Source organism: Hyperolius riggenbachi, chromosome 3 (assembly GCF_040937935.1).
Source record: "Hyperolius riggenbachi isolate aHypRig1 chromosome 3, aHypRig1.pri, whole genome shotgun sequence".
Lineage (NCBI taxonomy): Eukaryota > Metazoa > Chordata > Amphibia > Anura > Hyperoliidae > Hyperolius > Hyperolius riggenbachi.
The window spans coordinates 496,814,514-496,838,809 of record NC_090648.1 but is presented as its reverse complement, the minus strand read 5'-3'; the positions used below and the strand labels follow the sequence as shown (position 1 = coordinate 496,838,809).

Below are 24,296 nucleotides of genomic sequence, written 5' to 3'. Positions count from 1 at the left end.
GTTCATTACAGAGCTAAAGACAAATGTCTGGGTACCAGTAACAGCCAGGCCATCTAATCTCATGAAAAGAGTAAGAAGACAAGATGCTGAGGTAAGTATATTATTTATATCACTTTCATATTAAATCACTTTCTCCCACTGACACTCACTCTCTTATCCACTCTCATTCCTTCTTAGCCACTCTCGTACCTTCTCAGCCACTCTCACTCTGTGCCAGCCACTCCCATTCCTTCTCAGCCACTCTCGTTCCTTCTCAGCCACTCTCACTCTGTGCCAGCCACTCCCATTCCTTCTCAGCCACTCTCGTTCCTTCTCAGCCACCCTCACTCTGTGCCAGCCCCTCCCATTCCTTCTCAGCCACTCTCGTTCCTTCTCAGCCACCCTCACTCTGTGCCAGCCACTCCCATTCCTTCTCAGCCACTCCCATTCCTTCTCAGCCACCCTCACTCTGTGCCAGCCCCTGCCATTCCTTCTCAGCCACTCTCGTTCCTTCTCAGCCACCCTCACTCTGTGCCAGCCACTCCCATTCCTTCTCAGCCACTCTCGTTCCTTCTCAGCCACCCTCACTCTGTGCTAGCCCCTCCCATTCCTTCTCAACCACTCTCGTTCCTTCTCAGCCACCCTCACTCTGTGCCAGCCCCTCCCATTCCTTCTCAGCCACTCTCGTTCCTTCTCAGCCACCCTCACTCTGTGCCAGCCACTCTCATTCCTTCTCAGCCACTCTCGTTCCTTCTCAGCCACCCTCACTCTGTGCCAGCCCCTCCCATTCCTTCTCAGCCACTCTTGTTCCTTCTCAGCCACCCTCACTCTGTGCCAGCCCCTCCCATTCCTTCTCAGCCACTCTCGTTCCTTCTCAGCCACCCTCACTCTGTGCCAGCCACTCTCATTCCTTCTCAGCCACTCCCATTCCTTCTCAGCCACCCTCACTCTGTGCCAGCCACTCCCATTCCTTCTCAGCCACTCTCGTTCCTTCTCAGCCACCCTCACTCTGTGCCAGCCCCTCCCATTCCTTCTCAGCCACTCTCGTTCCTTCTCAGCCACCCTCACTCTGTGCCAGCCCCTCCCATTCCTTCTCAACCACTCTCGTTCCTTCTCAGCCACCCTCACTCTGGCTGAGAAGGAATGGGAGGGGCTGGCACAGAGTGAGGGTGGCTGAGAAGGAACGAGAGTGGCTGAGAAGGAATGGGAGGGGCTGGCACACTCTCGTTCCTTCTCAGCCACCCTCACTCTGTGCCAGCCACTCCCATTCCTTCTCAGCCACCCTCACTCTGTGCCAGCCCCTCCCATTCCTTCTCAGCCACTCTTGTTCCTTCTCAGCCACCCTCACTCTGTGCCAGCCCCTCCCATTCCTTCTCAGCCACTCTTGTTCCTTCTCAGCCACCCTCACTCTGTGCCAGCCACTCCCATTCCTTCTCAGCCACTCCCGTTCCTTCTCAGCCACCCTCACTCTGTGCCAGCCACTCCCATTCCTTCTCAGCCACTCTCGTTCCTTCTCAGCCACCCTCACTCTGTGCCAGCCCCTCCCATTCCTTCTCAGCCACTCTCGTTCCTTCTCAGCCACCCTCACTCTGTGCCAGCCCCTCCCATTCCTTCTCAGCCACTCTCGTTCCTTCTCAGCCACCCTCACTCTGTGCCAGCCACTCCCATTCCTTTTCAGCCACTCCCAATCCTTTTCAAGCATTCTCACTCTGTAAAAACACACGATTGGTTCACACAATGGCCAGGGGCCCCAGACCTCTCTCACTGGCTGGGGCCCCAAGGGCAACATGTGATACCTGGAGGGGAGTGCAGGTGGGCCTGGACCTCTCACACCCAGGCTCTAGACCTCTCACATCCAGAATGCCCACCAACACTGCCTCCATACTGAATGCTAAATTCGACACACATAAGCAATAGAACACAGCAGTACATGCATCCAGCTACATTTAAATGGTCAGAAGGCGCTCGTCAGCCAATCAGGATGCACTGTCATACACCCTTTACCTGCCATACCACATCTAGCAGCCATTAGCATTAAGGTGGGAGGCTTCAGTTGGACGCAATATCAAGATTGCGTCGCTAGCAGGACCACCCGTGCAGGCATCCCTCCCATGGGGGTCCCTTAACCGCTCACCTGTCCGCCGTGTCCTAGAGCTGAAAAAAAACCATTTAAAAACTCACGATTGTTTTTTTTTCAGCTCTAGGACACAGCGGACAGGTGAGCGGTTAGAGAGGGACCCCCATGGGAGGGATGCCTGCACGGGGCGGTCCTGCTAGCGATGCAATCTTGCGATTGCGTCCAACTGAAGCCTCCCACCTGAATGCTAAGGGCTGCTAGATGTGGTATGGCAGGTAAAGGGTGTATGACAGTGCATCCTGATTGGCTGACGAGCGCCTGCTGACCATTTAAATGTAGCTGGATGCATGTACTGCGGTGTTCTATTGCTTGTGTGTGTCGAATTCTCACTCTGTATCAACCACTCTCAATCCTTCTCTCCCATTCCTTCTAAGCCAGCCTCACTCTGTCTCAGCCACCCTCATTCCATTTCAGCCACCCTCACTCTGTCTCAGCCACCCTCACTATGTCTCAGCCACTCTCATTCCTTCTCAGCCACTCTCATTCCTTCTCAGCCACCCTCACTATGTCTCAGCCACTCTCATTCCTTCTCAGCCACTCTCATTCATTCTCAGCCACTCTCATTCCTTCTCAGCCACTCTCATTCCTTCTCAGCCACTCTCATTCCTTCTCAGCCACCCTCACTATGTCTCAGCCACTCTCATTCCTTCTCAGCCACTCATTCCTTCTCAGCCACTCTCATTCCTTCTCAGCCACTCTCATTCCTTCTCAGTCACCCTCACTATGTCTCAGCCACTCTCATTCCTTCTCAGCCACTCTCACTCAACCATAATCATCAATCTCAGCTATTTTCCCTCATTTACATCATTTTTTGATCACTCTCTCTCACTGTCACTCGCTCTCTTATCCTCACCTAGAGCTGGTGCACACAGAGCGATTCTGAGTGCTTTTAAAAATGCTAACGCTTTGAAAAACACTTGGCTAATATGTTTGTATGGGATGGATCCCACAGAATTACCACATTTTCTATGAACTGCCCCCAGCAGGGCCGGATTTGTACTTTTCATCACCCTAGGCACCTTGATTCCAAGTGCCCCCCCCCCCCCCGTCATTTTCCTATAGTCAATTAGACATTTTGTTTTCTGGTTTTGGGTATCTGAGCTGCTTGGGTATACCGTTTTATTTCTTTTAAGAGGGTCATCCACAAAGTAACACCTGCTTGCTTTTATTCTTAAAGTAAACCTAAAAAATTAAATATATATAATTTGTGAATTCACATACTCCTGAAAATCTTCATGCCGTTTGTTGTCTCCAGGGTCCCTTGTGTTCCCATCCACTTTAATATTCAACTGGCCACTCACTCTGTAGAAAGCGACTGTGGCCATGCACAGGAACATCTGAATTTAGCAAGCACGAGTTTTAAACCACACATGTCAAGCAAAAGAAAGTGCTTGTGCATGAAAGAAAGAAGACATGCACAGGCTCTTTCTTTCACTGGGCGCACATGGTTTGGAAGTCCAGATGCACCTGTTCACAGCCCAGTAAACGTCGGGGACACTTTGAAGAGAAAACTATGTGGAATAGGGGAAAGGGGGGACTCTGAAGACGAGGAGTAGCAAGAAGCATATCGGCAGTAAGTGCTCTGTCACCCTTCAATTTTTATTTGAGTTTCTGCACGCTTCAGGTGCAGATAACTGATCCAAGGCAAAGCTACTCAGGGAAAGAGCAAAGGGCCCTTTTCCACTAGCAATCGCAATCACAAACGCCAGTGATTGCGATTTTTCATTAATTCTGTTATGCAATTGCGATTTTCATTTACATTGCATTATCATTGTAAAAATCGCTCCAGAAAGCAATTGCGATTTCCAAATCGAATCACTGTAGTGGAAAATATTTCTCATGATTTCTATGATAAAGTAACAACCCTAGCGATTTAAAAATCACTAGCGATTTGCGACTTTGCGATTCAGCAATCGCTCGAGTGGAAAAGGGCCCAAAGAGCTGTGTATATTCTGGATCCACATTCCTCTGTGCATTGTCCATTCCTCTCCGGGGAAGTGATTTTGTTGCCAGTGGCGAACACAGAGAAACAGAAAATGCACAAAGGTATGTGGATCATCCATTAGATACTTACCATAGGTAGCTTTGCCTCGGGTCAGATATACTGTAAGCTCTCGGTAGATCCAGCTGAACATAACCTGGATGCAGAGCCAGCCTCCACCACTCTCTGCCCACAGTATGGCATCACTCCCAGCCTATCTTCTGATCACAAGTACAGATCAGGGATGAGCATACAAACTTGTAACCGAGTTCCAAAGCATAAAAAACAGAATTTGAATTTGTACTTATGCCACTGTGGCATAGGGGTTGAACTCGCCTTGTTTCTGCCTCTGTGTGCTGTGCTCCACATCGCATTCTATCTCGCCAATGCTTCTGCCTTAACAGCTGAAAGTATTGGTGAGATGTATCGCAATGTTGAGCGCAGAGCACAGAGGCAGAGACAAAAGTGCATTAAAGGGACCCTGAGCAGAAGACAAAAATGCCAAACTGAACTTGCCTGGGGCTTACTCCAGTACCCCATAGCCTGTAAGCTCCTTGGGGTCCTTTGTGATCCCTCCTTTCGATCGCTGGTGGCTCCGTTAGCACATTTATTTGGCAGGAGTCGAGCGCAACTGAGCATGCGCTGCCCGTCTTGTTTGTGCGCCCGTCACCTTGAGCATTCTGCGCACACACAGATCTCGAAAGGACAAATGCGTTTTTCCTACTTGTGCAGAACACTCAAGGCGACGGCCGCACGAACAGGCCGCGCATGCGCAGTTGCACACGACTTTCGGTTAAGTCGCACACTAATGGAGCTGACATTGGTCTAATAATGGAGGGAGCCCAGAGAACACCGAGGGACCTCATGGGCTACAAGAGGGGGGGGGGTGGTCTGGAGGAGGCCCCAGGTAAGTTCTGTTTGGCATTTTTTTCTTCTATTCAGAGATCCTTTAAAAAACATCCCCTCCAAGTTTGTATGCTTATCCCTAACACTGGCGAGGGAAAGGTGGGTGGTGAAGACCTTACTAACTAGTAAGTTCACTCACAGCATTTTTCTCACCTGCCAAACTAATAGTCCATCAGAGCCCAGCATTCACCACACAAGCCAGAAAGTCTGGAAGCTGCAAAACATTCTTTCTAGGGGAGAAGGGGGTCTCCAGACCATCTGTGCTTCACCTGTGCCCTGGGATTCTGGACTGTCTTCAGCTCCAGCAGCACCACGAGATTTCCCCATACACTACACACATACTCCTGGGTGGGCGGGCTCAGGGAGGTGACATCACGGCCGGCCACATGCTTTGATTGACAGCGGGCTGAGCCAATGCACTCCTTGCCCGCTGTCTTAGCACGCAGCTCAGAGCTGAGAGCTGTCGCCTGGGTCACTGGGAGTCTGTGAGTGACATCAGCCAGGACAATGGAATCGGGGCTCAGCCGGAGCAGGAGAGAGAGTCTGCTGCAAATGCAGGCTCTCACAGCTTCCACTGCTGCTTGCTCCGGCTCTGCTGTATAGAGGGCGGCAGCCCCCGCCAGCTGATCTGCCTGTCAACACGTGCAAGCAGTCTGCAGACACACTGTGCAAACGGGGCGGCTGGCTGCGAACCAATGGAGCGGCTTTTGGAGGGTAACAGGTACAGTAAACCTGTTACCCGCCCCATGTATTACAGTTCATCCTGTCGCCCTAGTCCCAGGCCTTGGGTGCATGCCCCTAAATCCGGCCCTGGCCCCCAGTATGATATGTGAGAAGTGTAAAACATCAAATCCTGACCAAAAACAAGGGTGTCCTCCCACCAGCCCAGGAACACATTTGTGTATGCCCATAGCACTGCCCCTCTGCTGATGGTAGAAGCGCCCTCAAACAGAAAGACATTGTGAATGAGTATAAAACGTAAGAAGTCGGTTGTTTGCCTCCAGATGTTTACCTCTCATGCTCAGGAAGTGTGAGACTGCTGCAGCTGGCCTGTCCTACAGCTTTCCTCAATGATCCTCCATTGCCCGCCGCCAGCTAGTTTAGTTCTTCGACTTTTAAGTCGTGGGAACAGTGCGCCTGCACAGCCCTGCAAAGCGTATCCTTTTTCCACATTCCTCTCTGCAATAGTGCTATTGCGGACTGGAACACAGAGAAAGATATGCGTGGCCAAAGCCGCGCGGACGCAGTGGCCCATCTGGGAAACCGAAACTACCTGGCAGCGGGAGAATGGGGGATCGTGGAGGACCGGCGCATGACAGGACAGGGAAGCACCAGGTAAGTGAAACTGTTAGTTTTACAAATGTTTTCCGGCCGTTAGCCCAGCAACCAATGAATGGGATTATAGATCCCATTCACTGATCGAAGCCCCTGGAGAAAAACCGACAGCCTCTCAACAGATGCTGCTGTTTTTCTGATTCACAAAAAGTTTCCCATCCTCCTAATGCATCCTGGAAGCCTGATCATACACTTCCAGGACTTTTTGACTGTGGCCATCTTGTGGTCAAATAGTAAAAAGCTTTATTGAGCAGATCAACAAATATACAAAGCTTTTGAAAGCAGAACAATTAAAACATAGGGTATTAACATACATCAAGAAAATATGGGGGAGCATCTGAAGGATATAGCATAGATAGTTGGGCCATCCGGCCTGGGAAATGGGGTACCTGGTACCTCCCTCTGAGATCCCAGGGGTCAGTCCGTCCTATCTGTTCCTGATGCAAAACCATAATGCTCCCTCTAACACATACATAAAACTAACAAAAAAAACAAAACAAAAATTAAAAAAAAACAAAAAAAAAAACCCAACATACATAAAACAAGAGACAGGAAAAAAGAGAAAGAACGAGCTATCAAGATACATTCCTGCATAAGGTATCTGGTTACAAGAGTCCTGAATAATTCCAATCCTGTATATCATACTATAATGAATGAACACATATGTCCAAGAGAAATTAAGAACTTCTATATGTTTTCCAGGATTCCCAAATGAGATCAAATCTTGTCATATTCTCAATGCTATAAAAATAAACCCGATCCATTATCATCATTAGGTCTAGACGTTGGGTAACTAGTGATAACTCTAGATCTGTGGTTTTCCATTTGAAGGCTATTGACCACTGAGCGGCTAGCAGCATATATCTATATAAAGGCCTAAATCTACCTGGTACATCATCATTAAAAGTGTATAGCAGGGCCTGGGAGGCGAATAGCGAAACCGGAAAGCCAAACACCTCTCGGATCATGGTTTTCCATGAGTCCCAGAACCGCTGTGCTCTGGGGCAGTCCCAAAAGACATGCAGTATCGTTCCTTCCATTCCACATCCTCTAAAACAAGTCGATGGAACCGAGGGATAAATTTTATGAATTTTAGCCGGGGTGTAATACCAGCGAAACAAGATCTTGAGGGCCGTGTCCTTGACCATATTAGATTTGACTACACCGGAGACAGCGGTTCGGATATAAGACCAATCTGATGGCTCAAATTGAGTTCCTAAGTCACGCTCCCATGCTCTCATATATATCAGTTTATTCTCATTATCACAACCTATCAACTGGGCATATAGAGATGAGATTAATCCTTTTTGTCGTGAAAATCCAAAATAGAGTGACTCAAACATTGTGGGTTCAAACTCTGGGGGTGAAGAAAAGATGGAGGAGAAATAATGTTTTATCTGACAAAAGCGAAATACCTCCTCTGGGGGGGCATCTTGACTAAATCTGAGCATATTAAATGTAATTGGAATATCTCTAATCCAAAATGTATTGGCAGTTGAACGGCCTTTATCCCTCCACCAGGCAAACAACTGTGGGTTCCTAAAAGCCGGAGTAAAGCGAGGATTACCAAAAATGGAGATCCTGGGGGAGGGAAAGGTCATAAGCTTATATGATGTGGCAATCGAGATCCATAGCTTAGTCAGTGACGAAACAATCCTGTTCTTGCTAGCAAGAGTTGATGTGTCTCTTTTAGTTACAACCGTGACTAATGTAGCTAGGTTAAATGGGAAGATTGTGGTAGATTCAAATTGATACCAGGTGGGAGGGTTAGAATTTATTCCCCAATCTAAGATTTGACTGAGCTTTGAGGCTAAGTAATAATGCCATAGGCTGGGTAAACCGATACCACCCTGTAACGGGGGTCTGTACAGGACTTGTGCTCGAATTCTAGCTGGTTTGCCATCCCAAATAAACTTATTAATTTGTGATTGTATGCTAGATAAGGATTTTTTAGTTATAATTATTGGGAGCATGCGAAACAAATATAACAATTTGGGGTGAATAATCATTTTACATGCTACACATCTGCCTAGCCATGAAACCTTAAATGAGGACCATGTTTTCAGGAGTTGAGTAATATTATTGACTGCATGTGAGAAGTTAGTTCCGTACAGATCCCCATAGCTGGGTGTAAGAAAGACTCCCAAGTATTTAAATTTAGTTTTACTCCATTTGAACCCGTAAGTAGAGTCTAACCATTTAATTGTATGTGGATAGAGATTGATCGGGTGGGCTGTGGATTTAGCGGGATTTACCTTAAGGCCAGAATATTTGGCGAACTTATCCAATATTTGGAACAAATTGGGCATGGTTGTTAGAAGTCTAGTCAAGAACAGGAGAGCATCGTCAGCATACAGAGTCAATTTGATATTGTCAATTCCATACCCATGGATGTCAGGATGTCGTCTGATCGCCACCGCCAGAGGCTCTAAAGCAAGAGCGAATAGCAATGGGGAGAGAGGGCAACCCTGACGGGTTCCTGGTTTGAGCTGAACAGGAGCGGATGATGCACCAGGGATGCGGATCACTGTAGATGGGGAGTCATACAATGCTGAAACTGCTGTAATTATAGGGCCAGTTAGGCCAAAGCCTTCCAAAGCAGTGGTCAGATACTGCCAACCCACTGAATCGAATGCCTTACTAATGTCTAAACCCAACATCATAAATCTAGAGTTTTCATATGGGATATACATACTACAATCAATATTGTAGTATGTATATCCCATATGGAAACAAAATGTCTAGGAATAAAAAAAGGCCTCTATGGATGAATAGAAAGGTTAGGGATAAAATGAAGAGGAAAAAGAATGCCTGTAAGGTCCTAAAACAGGAGCGGACTGAGGCTGCACTAAGCAATTATAAGGAGTGCAATAAAAATTGTAAAAAAGAAATTAGGCTGGCAAAGATCGAAGCTGAAAATCAAATCGCTAGGGATATCAAATCTAACCCAAAAAAGTTTTACAAGTACATCAACTCTAAAAAAAGAAAGGTTGACTGTATAGGAATCCTAAAGGATGAGGGTGGGAACTCAATGGTGGATGACCAAGGTAAGGCAGAGTTATTAAATGCTTTCTTTGCTTCTGTCTTCACAAAGGAAACAGCACTGTTGCAAATTACAGAGGCAGAAGAGTCTCAATCTTCTAACTGTAATATTAAATACTTAACGCAGGAAGAAGTAAAGGCAAGACTAAATAAATTAAAAATAGACAAGGCACCTGGCCCGGATGGCATGCATCCTCGGGTCCTAAGAGAATTAAGTTCAGTTATAGCTAAGCCCCTTTATCTTATCTTTTGTGACTCTCTTGCAACTAGCAGAGTCCCAGTGGATTGGTGTACAGCCCACGTTTTCCCATTATTTAAGAAGGGCAAAAAATCTGATCCAGGAAATTATAGACCTGTAAGCTTAACATCAGTTGTATGCAAACTATTTGAGGGGTTACTAAGAGATACTATACATGACTTCATAGTAGAAAATAATCTTATTTCTCAGCATCAACATGGGTTTACTAAAGACAGGTCCTGTTTGACTAACATGCTCAGCTTTTATGAGGTAGTGAATGCTAATATGGATATTGGGAATGCTGTAGATGTGATATACTTGGACTTTGCAAAGGCCTTCGACACTGTTCCCCACAGAAGTCTGGTGCAAAAGTTGAGGATGCAAGGACTGGGGAAGAGTTTGTGTGCATGGATAGGGAACTGGCTAATGGACAGAAAACAAAGAGTTGTGGTCAATGGATCGTACTCAAAATGGGAGACTGTTAGCAAAGGGGTCTCACAGGGGTCTGTACTGGGTCCAGTGCTCTTCAATTTATTTATTAATGACCTAGTAGATGCAGTAGTGAGCAATGTTGCTATTTTTGCAGATGATACAAAATTGTGCAGAATCATCAACTCTCAGGAAGATAGTGTCATATTGCAACAGGATCTGGATAGAATGGCTATATGGGCACATACATGGCAGATGAAATTCAATGTTGACAAATGTAAAGTCATGCATTTTGGTCGTACCAATGGTCTAGCACCATACAAAATAAATGGGATACAGTTGGGAACATCAAACTTGGAGAAGGACTTAGGAGTACTCATCGACAACAAGTTAAATAATCGTACTCAATGCCAAGCCGCTGCAGCTAAAGCGAACAAAATTTTGGGATGCATTAAAAGGGAAATAAAAACTCGAGATGCTAGCATAATATTGCCCCTGTTTAACTCTCTAGTAAGGCCACATCTGGAATATGGAATTCAGTTCTGGGCACCACATTACAAAAAAGATATTGCAGTTTTAGAGCAGGTGCAGAGACGAGCTACAAAATTGATACGTGGGATGGAAGGTCTCGCTTACCAAGAAAGGTTAGATAAACTGGGTTTATTTAGTCTAGAGAAAAGACGCCTTAGAGGAGATCTAATTAACATGTATAAATACATTAGAGGGCAATATAATAGCTTGGCGGATGAGCTTTTTGTCCCTAGGCCTTCTCAAAGGACTAGAGGACATGAGCTGCGCATGGAGGAAAAACGTTTTAGCCATTTATTTAGGAAAGGGTTCTTTACAGTAAGAGTGGTTAAGATGTGGAATGCATTGCCACAGGAAGTCGTTATGGCAAACTCTATACCTGCATTTAAAGGGGGCTTAGATGCTTTCCTTGCGTTGAAAGACATCCATGGCTACAATTACTAGGTTATGCCTAATGATGTTGATCCAGGGATTTTATCTGATTGCCATCTGGAGTCAGGAAGGAATTTTTCCCATTTGGGGCTAATTGGACCATGCCTGGTGGGGTTTTTTTCGCCTTCCTCTGGATCAACAGGGGTATGTGGGGGACGGGCTGGAGTTGTACTTTGTACTGGTTGAACTCGATGGACGTATGTCTTTTTTCAACCAAAATAACTATGTAACTATGTAACTATGTAGCGTCCTGTAATATGTTAACAGCTAACCTAACATTATCAGAGCCTTGCCTACCTGGGATGAATCCAGTTTGAGTGGGAGCGACAAGATCATGCACCATAGAGCCTAATCTAGAAGCCAGGATTTTAGCAAAAAGTTTGATATCATTGTTAAGGATAGATATAGGTCTGAATCCTGCCGGAGTTGAGTGATCAGTATCCGGTTTAGGAAGCAGGGTCATATTGGCCAATAGCATATCTGAGGGGAGTTTTTCACCTTGGAGAACAGCATTAAACATAGAGGTCAGAGGGTGCAATGGTGTGTCAGCAAATTTTTTATAATATAAGGGTGAAAACCCGTCTGGGCTCGGGGCAGTAGAGGATTTAAGCGACTTAATTGAAGCTAATACTTCTATGGGGGTGATCGGAGCATTAAGAGTATGCAGCTGATCTGGTGAAAGGGAGGGCAACTGCAAAGTATCCAACCATGCTTTAAGTTTCGTAATGTTAGATGATATTTCGGTTCCTAGCAAATTTTTATAATAGTCCTCAAATATTTTTAAGACTTTAGAAGGTAGTACCTCCTCTCTGCCTCCAGGGCTTTTTAATTTATAGACATGTGGGGGTTTATAGTATTGGTTTAATTTACGTGCAAACTGAGTAGAAGGGTTATTGCCTCGTAGAAGGAACTTTGCTTTGTAAAACTTCAACGCTTTAGCATGAGAGTTATCTAGTATAGAGTTCAATTCGGTTCTCTTCAGGTTAATTTCATGTAAAATGTCTCTAGTTGTTGTGCCAAAATGCCGTTTTTATAGTAAGTCTAGCTCGGCAGTTAATGCTTGAATTCTTTGTGATTTTCGTTTCTTTGCCCGTGCTGCTTTTGCCATAAAAATACCTCTCAAAACTGGTTTATGTGCTGCCCATCTTAGAATAGGGGAGGTGTTATCCTCATTGTTGAACAAAAAATATTCCTCCAACTCTCCCGTCACGGCCTGTCTATCTGAATCCTCAGCCAAAAGAGAGTCGTTGAGTCTCCAGTTGCCGGGATTGAAGGGTATACCGAAACCAGTCAAGGAGGACTGAACCATATGATGGTCAGACCAGCCGCAAGTAATAATATCCGCGGAGGTAGAGTTAGAGGCAATTATTGGAGACAAATAAATATAGTCTAAGCGGGCATAGGATTGACGAGGATGAGAAAAAAAGGTGTATTGCCTACAGCCGATGTTATGGGCTCTCCATATATCTATAACTTTAGTTCTAGAAAGAAGGCTAGTGAGTTTTCTAGGGAAAGTTTGTGCGAAAGGGGATTGAACCGATCTATCCAGAAGTGGATTAGCTACCGCATTGAAGTCTCCTGCAACTATCAAGTGTGTTGAGGATAGTCTATCCAGTTGGGGTGATAAAAGTTGTAAGAAGGCCGTTTTAGAGGCATTGGGAGCATAACAATTAATCAGTGTAACAGCTTTACCCTCCAGAATACCTTTGAGAATTAAAATTCTGCCTTCCGGGTCCATGAAAGAATCAATATGTGTGAATGAGACTGAATTATGGAACACTATTGCAACTCCTCTAGCTTTTTTGGTAAATGAGGCATAATAGGCCTTGTTATATGCCCGGTGCAGAAAAGTGGGTGGTTTAGAGTTAATAAAATGCGTCTCTTGTAAAAACAAAACTGAGGCTTTCAGGCTCTGATAATGTTGAAATGCTTTTCTACGTTTGACTGGCTCATTTAACCCCTGGACATTATGTGTTATCATATTGAACATTCTAGGCATGAAAGAACTGTAACGATGAAAAATACAGCATTTACACTTAGTGTCTCATTGACTTTTTGAATATACAGGACTCCTGTAGAATAAAAAGAGGGACTCAGATATCCCAAAATTGCAGGAACATAGTTACTTAAACCAAACATATAAAACATACATAAAATCAACATTATCTCTGGGCAATCACTCCTACCTGTCCCACGACTAGTAGGCCCAGAAACTCTCAGTGGCTTAACCCGGACCACACAGAGGGGGGGGTAATACCCGTATCGCTAAACCCAAATTGGGTAGAAAACAGTTAAAGTGGTGCAGCGGCGAAGGACCGTTTCCCTGCCATTTTAAGTATTAGAACGCCATGAGCGGGGAGCGTTGCTCAAAGGTTGTTTACGATGTTTCTCCAATTGTGCGAAAGTGACTTGTAGGCCTAATGAGTTCAAAAGAGAAACTCCTTGCTCCAGTGTAGATATGACGTGGATTTTGCCGTCACGGGAAAGTAGAAGTTTAGTGGGAAATCCCCATTTATACTGCAACTGTTGCTCTCTGAGAAAGGCTGTTAGAGGAGCCAGGGACCTGCGTCTTTGTAATGTAAACTGCGACAAGTCTGTGAAGACTTTGATGTTGCTGTATGGTTCCGGAAGTTGCTTATTCTGGCGCATGTAAGACGAAAAGGCATCTTTAACGTGGTAAAACTGAAAGCATGCTATGGTATCTCTAGGGATCCTCTCAGGTAGAAAGGCGGGCTTAGGCAGTCTGTGAGCCCGTTCGATTGTATACTCAATGCTGGAAAATTGAGGTACTGCTGACCTAACCATTTCTATCAAATAACCTTTCAATTGTGCGCTCCACATCTATTTTTTTTATCAAATGCATTATTTTACATTTAAAATTATCCGTTTACCTCAAATTACCCAAATAAAATGTTTAACCTCCTTAGCGGTAACCCCGTGTGTGACACGGGGTAAGCCGCCGGAGGGTGCCGCTTAGGCCCTGCTGGGCCGATTTGCTTAATTTTTTTTTTGCTGGACGCAGCTAGCACTTTGCTAGCTGCGCCAGCACCCCGATCGCCGCCGCCGCGCGCCCGATCGCCGCTATCCGGTGCGGCGCGCGGCCCCCCCCCCCCCCCAGACCCCGAGCGCTGCCTGGCCAATCAGTGCCAGGCAGCGCCGAGGGGTGGATCGGGTCTCCCAATGACGTCCCGACGTCGCTGACGTCGGTGACGTCATCCCGCCCCGTCGCCATGGCGACGGGGGAAGCCCTCCAGGAAATCCCGTTCTTTGAACGGGATTTCCTGATCGCCTATCGCCGGAGGCGATCGGCGGGGCTGGGGGGATGCCGCTGAGCAGCGGCTATCATGTAGCGAGCCCTCGGCTCGCCACATGATAAAAAAAAAAAAAAAATTAAAAAAAACTGTTGCGCTTCCCCCTGGCGGTATTTTTCATACCGCCAAGGGGGTTAATATAAAAAAAATAAATAAATAAATAAATAGTTACCTAAGGGTCTGAACTCTTTAAATAAGCATATCAAAGGAGTATATTAATATATATTTTTTTAATTATAGGCTTGTAAATAGGGATGGACGCAAATTGAAAAAATGCACCTTTATTTCTAAATGAAATATCGGCACCATAAATTGTGATAGGGACATCGTTTAAACGGTGTAAGAACCGGGACATATGGGCATATAAAATACATGCGTTTTAATTACGGTAGCGTATATTAATTTCAAACTATAATGGCCAAAACTGAGAAATAATGATTTTTTTCCGTTTCTTATTCTTCCTGTTAAAATGCATTTACAGTAAAGTGGCTTTTAGCAAATGTACCCCCCAAAGAAAGCCTAATTGGTGGCGGGAAAAACAAGATATAGATCAATTCATTGTGATAAGTAGCAATAAAGTTATAGGCGAATGAATGGGAGGTGAACGTTGCTCGGATGCATGAGATTTTCTGCACTGCGGCGCTGAACCGGATAAGTTACATGATTTATGTTAATTAAAATAGATAGGTAATATAATCTCTTACCCACTCTGTTTTAAAAGAACAGACAAATGTTTGATTTCATGAGGGCAGCCATCTTTTTGGTTGAAAGGATGTGACAGGGAGCATGAGACAGTTCCAACTGTCCTGTGTGCTGATCACCCCTCCCAGTTGCTAGGCAACATGAACAGCAATATAGGAAATCCCATCATGCTTTGCACAGCATCAGGGAAAAAAAGCCAGGGCAGTTTTCTTTGTTGGGTGGAGCTTAGCTACAAGTACAGCTAAAAATTATGCTTTGGTAAGAAAAACAAAGTTCTAATGCTGTGAAACTGTTAACACCAAGCCTTTTCAGTTCTGCTGAGTAGATTTTTAGTCCGGAGGTTCACTTTAAGTGGTTAATAAAAGCAAAAGAAAATAATAGGTAGTGCAGTGAGCCAGTCTGCTTGCTACCATCATAAAGTTCTATAATTAACTTCCCATCCCATCCAGGCCTCTGGTACATGTGACATCATGACATGACGCCACGCTGGTCCATTTACTTGAGCATAACATGTGGCACAATTTGAAAGTCAACCTTTGTAGATGGTCAGGGCTGAGGTTTGCAGTGTTCATTACACATATATAGTGGGTGGGAATGGCACATCCTTTCCTGACATGGTGGGAGAGCAGGAAGAGATCCACCCAGTTACAGTTGGTGACAGTGTGGTCCACGACGGTACCGGGAGCAGGAGTGAGAAATGCTCCGGATGCGGAGCAGTACAGATTGGTGCTGATCCTTTTCTGCACTAGGATGACAATTATGCGAGGGGAATAATTTTCAAAAGTACCAGAGCAGGTCTGTAACTGCGGGATCTCATAATTCTGCTCTGTGCTGTGCTTCTGACACCCCCCACAGCTCTCCTCCAAGCTTGCAATTTATCTGCAGCAAAATTTTCTGTGCGATGCTTCTCAGTTTTGTTGGATTACAGATTGTTTTTACATTCACAACTTGAGAAGGCACAGGTGTTTGCACAGAGCACAACTTCTTTATGGCACCGCACAGATCAGCGCTCGTCGGCAGGTATTAGCTCTGGAATTACCAGTTATCAAAGTAACATTTCAGAAAAAGAAAGCATTGTAGAATTTAATTTTATAAGAAGTAAGATTTGTTTTATTTTAATTTTCAAAATGTCAAAAACACAAATATGTTTTATGTAAGTATATTTTTCAAAAATAACTTTGTCAAACAAGGTAAACTAAAAAAAAAGGAGGGTGCTAGTTCACTGCGCACACCAGCCACCACCACCACCACCCTCCCTTCTCATGCTTGGTTCTTCAAACACCCTGAGGGAGTTTCAGGTAGCCTGCATTTCATTGCTTGCAATCCTCCACTGTATGGCTCTGCAGTGGAATTGGTTGCACCACCACCAGGAATGGTAGGCCGGACTGCTGCCAGCCTGACTGACACCTGTTGTCTTAAAGGGACCAGAGACGAAGCACCCTCATGTATTTTACCATATATATCAGTGGGAACATTAGAGAAAACACCTACCCTGCTCGCTGTTTCATTCTGCACTGCACAGCTTGCTTCTAATCAGCCCTGATAAAATCCCTAACTGAGCATTCAGTCTGGCCTTGCTCGGGAATATATATAGCTCAGTCTGTGTTCTCTCATGTCTTTTCAAGTCCAAGCCTGCCCCCTGCTGGCTCTGCTCAGGAATCATTATAGCTGAGTCATTGTAGCAAAGCCAGACTGAATGCTCAGTTGGGGATTTTATCAGGTCTGATCAGAAACAAGCTGTGCAGTGCAAAATGAAACAGAAAGCAAGGTAGGAGTTTTATCTAATGTTCCCACTAATCCATATGGTAAAATACATGAGGGTGCTTCGTCTCTGGTTCTCTTTAAAGGGAAACTTCAGCTTAAAGAAACATACTGTCATTCAGTTACATTAGTTATGTTAATTAAAATAGATTGGTAATATAATCTCTTACCCCCCCCCCTTTTTTTAAAAGAACAGGCAAATGTTTGATTTCATGGGGGCAGCCATCTTTTTGGTTGAAAGGAGGTGACAGGGAGCATGAGACTCAATTCCAACTGTCCTGTGTCCTGATCACCCCTCCCAGCTGCGCGCGCTAGGCTTCAAATCTCAAATTCAAAATAAAAAAAAAAAACAAATTTGTGGCCAAAACAGCAGAAGGAGAACAGCAGCATCAGAAATCCCATCATGCTTTGCACAGCATCAGGGGAAAGATGCTCTGTGCAGCTAAAAATGAGGCTTGGGTAAGAAAAACAAACAAAGTTCGGATGCTGTGAATCTGTTAAAGAAACACCAAGCCTCTTCAGTGCTACTGAGTAGATTTTTAGTCTGGAGGTTCACTTCACTTTAACATTTCAGGAAAAAAAAACATTGTTTTATTATATTATTTTATTTTATAAGTTTTTGTTCTTTTCAATTTTCAAAATGTCAAAATTAAAAACACAAATATGTTATACATGTAAGTATGTTTTTCTAAAATAACTTTGCCAAACAAGGTAAACGAAAAAAAGAAGGTACCAGTTCACACACACCGCCCACCGCCCTCCCTTCTCATTCTTGGTTCTTCAGACACCATGATAGAGTTTCAGGTAGCCTTCATTTCATTGCTTCCAAGCCTCCACTGCGTGGCTCTGCACTGCAGTGGAATTGCTGGCACCACCACCACCACGAACTGCAGGCAGGCCTGCTGCCAACCTGCCACACCCACTGAACACCAATGGCAACTGGCGGCAAGCCTCCACTGCGTGACTCTGCATTGGAGTTGGGTGACACCACCACATCACCCCCACCACGAATGGCAGGCAGGCCTGCTGCCAGCCTGACACCTGCTGACTTTTTTTTGAAAATTATCATTGAAATTATATAAATATTAACTTGAAATTTTGTATTTTTTAATTTGATATTAATAACAAATCTATGCATAAATAACTTTCAAAATAATTTTTTATCAAAAACTTTCACAAATAGGCCCAAGAAAAAAAATACAATTTCACCTGTACACTGAGCCAGTCTGCCAGTTGAGCGTGCATGTCAGCGCCCACACACCTAACGGCCTTACAAACCTGTTAGCGCTCAATCTCGGCAAATGCAGTGTTTGGTCTGTCAGTGTGAAGTGGGCATAACCCTTACATTACCACTCTGGACATTTTATAGCAGCCCTTTTCCTCAAATGTGGGAATGTACTGAGATTTCTGCCCTTTAGAGATTAAACCCCAGCTCTGTGTCAACTCCGTAATTTTTGGTGGGACTTTTGGCATGGATCCCCCTGCCCTTTTCCAGGTGTTAGAGCCTTTGTATGTTCAGGAGATAGAACTGTCTCATCGCACTCCAAGAAGTAAGGAAAATACATGGAGCTCTGGAATTCCGTGTGTGCAGCAAATCAGGGCAGCTTCGGAGCAGGAGAAATGATTTATTTTGACATGCAGCCTCTTATCTCTCTCAGGTCCTGCCGCCCTTTTATCCTTCTGATTTTTTTATCGCCCTAAGCCATGGCCTTTGTGGCCTTTCCAGAAATCCGGCCCTGTATGTCTGTCGGATGTGTCTGCGCATGTATTTGTGTATCTGTGCCCATGTTTGTGCATATACAGTATGTATATACAGTATGTGTCTATGTATCTCTATAGGTTTGTGTGTATCTGTGTATATATGTTTGTGTGTATGTATTCCGGTGGGAGTGTTCCGCATCAATCATAACCATATGTATTGTATTCCTTGCAGTGACAATGATCGAACACAGAATCACGTGAAGAATAAATCACAGGAAGGAAAAAGTGCAACACCTGGAGATTAGACAAAAATGCCCGGCATTCATTTCTCAATGTAAAAAAAAATAAACAGTAAACCCTTTTATTCTTACAGCTACATTTCCTAAAGTTTCTTGTAACTAATGTGCTTTTCTGTACTATAAAAATGGTGAATTGCTAATGGGTGATGTGCTGCACCTTGTTGTGTGTTTGCATAGTATTATATGTGTTTTTCTTGAAGGACCACAAAGCTGCGAACACCCATCACTACACACTTGAGGTGCATGCTCAAGTATTAGGCAGTAACAACACTCCTGCGGTGACTGGTGATTTAGAGAACCTTGCTACAGACTCTGGGCTCATGCTCCAGTATTAGGCAGTAACAACACTCCTGCGGTGACTGGTGATCCAGGGAACCTTGCTACAGACTCGGGCGCATGCTCCAGTATTAAGCAGTAGCAGAACTCCTGCGGTGACTGGTGATTCAGAGAACCTCACTACAGACTTGGGGCGCATGCTCCAGTATTAAGCAGTAACAACACTCCTGCAGTGACTGGTGATCCAGGGAACCTTGCTACAGACTCAGGGCTCATGCCCCAGTATTAAGCAGTAACAACACTCCTGCAGTGATGAGTGATCCAGGGAACCTTGCTACAGACTCGGGGCGCATGCTCCAGTATTCAGCAGTAACAACACTCCTGCGGTGACACGTGATTCAGAGAACCTTGGTACAGACTCGGGGCGCATGCTCCAGTATTAGGCAGTAACAACACTCCTGCAGAGACTGGTGATCCAGGGAACCTCGCTACAGAGTTGGGGTGCATGGCCTTGTATTAAGTAGTAACAACACTCCTGCGGTGACTGGTGATCCAAAGAACCTCGCTAAAGAATTGGGGTGCATGGCCCAGTATGAGGTACTAGGCAGTAACAACACTTCGCCGGTGACTGGTGATCCGAGAGAACCTTGCTACAGACTCTTGGAGCATGCTCCAGTATTAAAACAAACAAAAACTGAGCATGCATAATTAAAGCAATTTATATTGCTAATAACATCAGCGTTGGTATAAGTAGGGGGAATAGGTCATAGACCTGAGACAATACCTAGAAACAACAAAAGAAAAAGAGTACCCCTTTTAAGTCAAACTATATAGCACTTATCTGAGAAAAATAATTGGTCGAGAGGCCAAAAGTAAATGCGAAAAAATCTTTATTGAAGCCAACTACAAAAATGTAAAAGCAATTAAAAACAAGGACAGCCATGCCTAGGTCATAGGCCCCTATTATACTGAATACAATGCCTGAGCTCTGCATGTTTAAGGGTACAACCATAAATATTGGAAGCCTGTTGCACCTCTCTCAAGAGACTGCGATCTCAAAAATTCTGACGGTATCAGATGTGTAGTTATAACAATAATAAAAAAATAAACTGACACTGTGTCACAATCAAAACAAGGGAGAGGTGCAAATACCCATCCTGGACACACAAATATATAGCTCTCGACTCCCAACATCTGCACCAAAAAATGATTAAAGTGCTCGTGCTAAGAATACAACATCCTACAAAAGGTATTGGAGAAAAAGATATAGTGCAAAAAACACAAGGAATTAATAGCAATCTTTTAAAGAGACAATGAAGCGAAAAAAAATTATGATATTATGATTTGTATGTGTAGTACAGCTAAGAAATAAAACATTAAGATCAGATACATCAGTCTAATTGTTTCCAGTACAGGAAGAGTTGAGAAACTCCAGTTGTTATCTCTATGCAAACAAGCCATTAAGCTCTACGACTAAGTTAGTCATGGAGAGGGCTGTTATCTGACTTTTATTATCTCAACTGTAAGTGAACTGTTTTCTTTTTATCTGCTAGAGGTGAAGTCATTACTTCACAGACTGTTCTTAAAGACTCATTTTGAAAGCTTAGTGTTGTGTAATCTGCACATATTAGAGAATGATGCAATGTTAGAAAAAACACTATATACCTGAAAATAAAAGTATGAGAATATTTTCTTTGCTGCTAATCTTCTAGTAATTATTCATAGTACACAACCAATTCATTATATCATTTTTTTTTTCGCTTCGGTGTCTCTTTAAGAACACAATTTAATAAAAAGGAAAAAACACCATTAAGCCGTGTGCAAAGCTGTGCTGAAACCTTTTAGTAGTACCCCGAAAACGGGTGTACAGTCAATTAGTGAGGTAGATAAGACTGAGGTAGAAAAGTATATAGGCAATTGAGTGAGGTAGATAAGACCCTGAGTTAAGGTAGCCATACACTGGTCGATTTGCCATCAGATTCGACCAACAGATAGATCCCTCTCTGATCGAATCTGATCTGAGAGGGATCGTATGGCTACCTTTACTGCAAACAGATTGTGAACCGATTTCAGCCTGAAACCGTTCACAATCTGTTGTGGTGGTGCTGCTGCCACCGCTCCTCCCCCCCCCCCCCCGCCCGCATACATTACCTGCTCTGCCGGCACGACTGCCCCCGGTCACGGCAGCTCCGTCTCCGCTATGGTCTCCAGGTCCGGCATGCTTCAGTTCCTCCTGCCCGGCAGGAAGTTTAAACAGTACAGCGCCCTCTACTGTTTAAACTTCCTGCCGGGCAGGAGGAACTGAAGCATGCCGGAGACCAGAGCGGAGATGGAGCAGCGGTGACCGGGGGCCGTCGCGCCGGCAGAGCAGGTAATGTATCGCCGCTCTATTGCGTCGGTCGTCGGGCACTGGAACGTGGCTAGCGACGCGCTCCCTACCCGCGGGCGATCGACGGTAATTTTCCACACGGAGCGATCGACGGGATCGGACGAAATGGATCGAAATTCGGCGTGTAGCGCAAGCGATTGGCAGCAGATTCGATCCCAGTGATCGAATCTGCTGTCGAAACGGCGGTAAATCGGGCCAGTGTATGGCCAGCTTTAGAGAAGTTTCTAGGCAAGCTAGTGAGGTAGATAAAGGTTGTGAGGTAGAATGAAAACAGAGTTGGTTAGAAGCGCAGAGCTCACCTGAATAATTAAGTGATTAGACCTAAGAATGGCAGCATCGACGCTGTCCGACTAGTCCCTTTGCAGCTTCGCGGAACTAGTTGGACGGCCCACAAAAGCCTAAAATACCGAATGCAATATTTTTCCGACCGGATTTTTCTTTTGCACAGCCTTTTATGAATTGACCTCTATATGTGCATTTAAGGAGGGCTTGGATTCTTTCCTTGCATTGAAGGGTGTCCACGACTATAATTACTGGTTAATTCCCGGGAGCGTTGATCTAGGGATTTATCCGACTGCCAACTGGAGTCGAGACAGAATTTTTCCCTCTTAAATCTAAGTTAATTGACTCAGGCCTTCTAAGGATTTTTTTGCCTTCCCCTGGCTAATGTATACTGAGGCACTTCGAGCTGGCATGGGGGGAGGGAAGCACATCTGAATGTTTATGGGGGTGTATGATGGGATGAAGCCTGTGTTAAGGGGCGGAGTTAAGGGCACCAGAGCTTATGTGCTTATTGGCTCCTGAGCTGTAAATCCAGCCCTGCAATAACATGTTTGTAAAACCCTGAACCTGAAAGCCAATGGGTACAGATTTAAAAATAAAAAAGTCAGATACTCACCTAAGGAGAGGGAAGGCTCGGTCCTAATGAGACTTCCCTCTCCTCTCCCGGTGCCCGGTCCTGCTCAGGATACCCCGTAGCAGTATTCAACCAGTTCAGTCAAATACTACCACTTCCGCCGCCGAAGGGAGGTTTCGGAAGTTTTCGGGAGCTGGACCGCTCCATACTGCGCATGCGCGAGCGCCCTCTATGATGCACTCGCGCGGGTCTATGACGCACTCGCGCGTGTGTAGTATGGAGCGGCCCGTCTTCGGGAGCCCAAGTGCTCCCAAAGACTTCCGAAGTCCCCCGCGGTGGGGAAATTGAACGGAGGATCCTGAGGACACCGGGAGAGGAGAGGGAAGGCTCATTAGGACCGAGCCTTCCCTCTCCTTCGGTGAGTATCTGACTTTATTTTTAAACCGGTAACCATTCACTTTAAAGTATATAGAGGTGCACCTCTAGACTAAAGCGTCCCCTGCATTTAGTAATGCAAAATCTCAGTAGAACCAGCATTTAATAATGACACTCTGAATATGTAATAACACTTTACAAGCACTAAAGCGGTAGTTTAACGATACTGTATGAGCAGGCCTCTATACAGCAGCACGTGGAGGTAAGGCCATTCATTATCAGCGTGGGGCATTTCGGCACAGGGTGAAGCTGAAAAACTTCACACTGCTCCTGCACAGACTCTGGGCCCGCACTGATTACTAGTCCCCCTCCAAGTTGTAACAACTCAGGCCAGGGACATGTATTTTCAGACACCAGCTATTGCCAGTGGCTGAATTACCCTACTAATTGTGAGGCACCTGGCTGATGCTCCCGGGCGTCCAGATCAGGCATGCAGGGCTAAATATATACAAGGTGCATTTCTCTGCATTTTCCTTTGTTGTGCAAGAGTTCAGGTCTACTTCAAGGAGGTTAACGAAAACCAAACACCACGATTATTCTCCTGGTTTCTAATGCTCGGCACACACAATGAGATTTTCTGGCAGACTTAATGTCAGATCGATTATTTCCAACATGTCCAATCTGATTTGGATTTGATGTTTCCCCCACCCCTTCTAGCTACTTATTTATCCAGGGGTAGGTGTAAACTCTGAAGCACAGTGGTTATCTAACCCCTACTGAGCTTTTTTTGCTCTCTGCTACTGAAGAGTTACATCAGTTCTTTATGCCTGTAGCTTCTTCAGTTGGCAGACCTCGGAAGTAGGAGGCAGTAGGGTAAAACGCCTCTGGTAAACTTTTAATTTTAAAAAGAGGTAAAATTGATTTTTTATTAATGAGTCACACTGTTGGCAAGCATATTTATTGTGCTATTGAGATGACCTGGCTGCTAAAAATGGTGCTCAGGAAAGATGGCTTTCTCTAGCCGAATTACAAGCCAAATTCTCTAATATAAACCTGGACTGGCGGGGATACTGCCAGATTAGACACTTCATACATACGCAGAGGTTAGACATACCATCCAGAGTACGCTTGACAGCCTTCGAGGAGCTTTGTTTAGCTTCTGGCACGCCTGAGAAAACACTTTGGGTAGAACTTTCACGATTGAAGAGAGAAGTACCGTATGTATCTCAGCCCATAAACCCAGTATAGCAATCCGTATCCAAGATTTTGGGCAGATGGTGCTACACTCCACAACGCTTACAGCAAATCTTCCCAGACAGAAACCCTCACTGCGGGCGCTGTAATTTGGAGGTGGGCTCTTAAAATACTGCAAGACCAACGTATATGGGTTAAACTACTTTTTGGAAATAAATTGATGAAATTTTGCATAAAATGTGAAAGAGAGACATCCCTTTCTCTGCCCAGTTCTTTCTCCTTCTACTCCACAACTGGGCAATGAAAGCCTTTAAGAGATCGGTAGTCGGGCAACTTCTGAATGCTGCCAGAGTAGTGCTTGTTAGGAAGTGGGGCCCCCCACAGCACCCTCCCTACAATAATTTATAAAGGAAGTACATTCAATA

General features: G+C 45.0%; 1 long non-coding RNA gene across 1 annotated transcript; it reads left to right on the top strand.

Moving 5' to 3' along the window:
- LOC137561748 (uncharacterized) lies at positions 1-18,860 on the top strand. The gene is made up of 2 exons (XR_011030102.1): positions 1-91; positions 18,715-18,860. It is a non-coding gene; the product is annotated as an uncharacterized lncRNA (long non-coding RNA).
- Positions 18,861-24,296: the final 5,436 nt, after the last annotated feature.